This window comes from Tupaia chinensis, unplaced genomic scaffold, assembly GCF_000334495.1.
Source record: "Tupaia chinensis unplaced genomic scaffold, TupChi_1.0 Scaffold143754_1, whole genome shotgun sequence".
NCBI classification, from domain to species: Eukaryota; Metazoa; Chordata; class Mammalia; order Scandentia; family Tupaiidae; genus Tupaia; species Tupaia belangeri.
Genome location: NW_006203603.1, coordinates 70,786 through 71,426, shown reverse-complemented (window position 1 = coordinate 71,426; position 641 = coordinate 70,786).

Genomic DNA, 641 nt, shown 5'->3' with positions numbered 1-641 from the left:
TTGGATGTCTGTTTTTGATCACAATCTTGTATAGCAGTAGCCAGTCTAGTACAGTATGACTTAACTTTGAATTCCAGTCTTTCCTTCTCACTTTGCAGTTTAGAATTTAGCATTGTATTCTCAGTTGACAGAACAAGCTGTCCACTATAATGGGCTATTGTTTGTTCTACTGTTGCTTCCTTCTGTTTAATAGTCTTTTGAAGGTCATTATTCTTTTCCTTTAGAATTTGAATGTCCTCAACATACTTCTTTTCCTTTTTTCGACTGAGATTTTTTATTGTTTCTATTTTCTGTCTGAGTTCAGCAACCTCATTCTCCAACTTGTGATTGTGATCCAGTAGATCTTTTCCTCCGTCATGACTATCAGAAATTTAAGTAAAATAAAGGAGACTTTTTGCGTAGTACTCAGTAAAATGACATATTAAAATTTCTTCTGAAATTAAAAAATAATCTGTATGCTTATACAATCTAAGTGTTACAATAGTGTATATTTATTAGAATGAAAATTGGGACATAAAACTCAAGTCTTATAAAAACATAAATTCCCCAAAGTTCAAAAATGTAATTGAAGACAATGACGCTCTGAACATAAAAAAGAAACCATGAGAAAATGTTTAAGTATCTCAACAAAACCAAAGCCA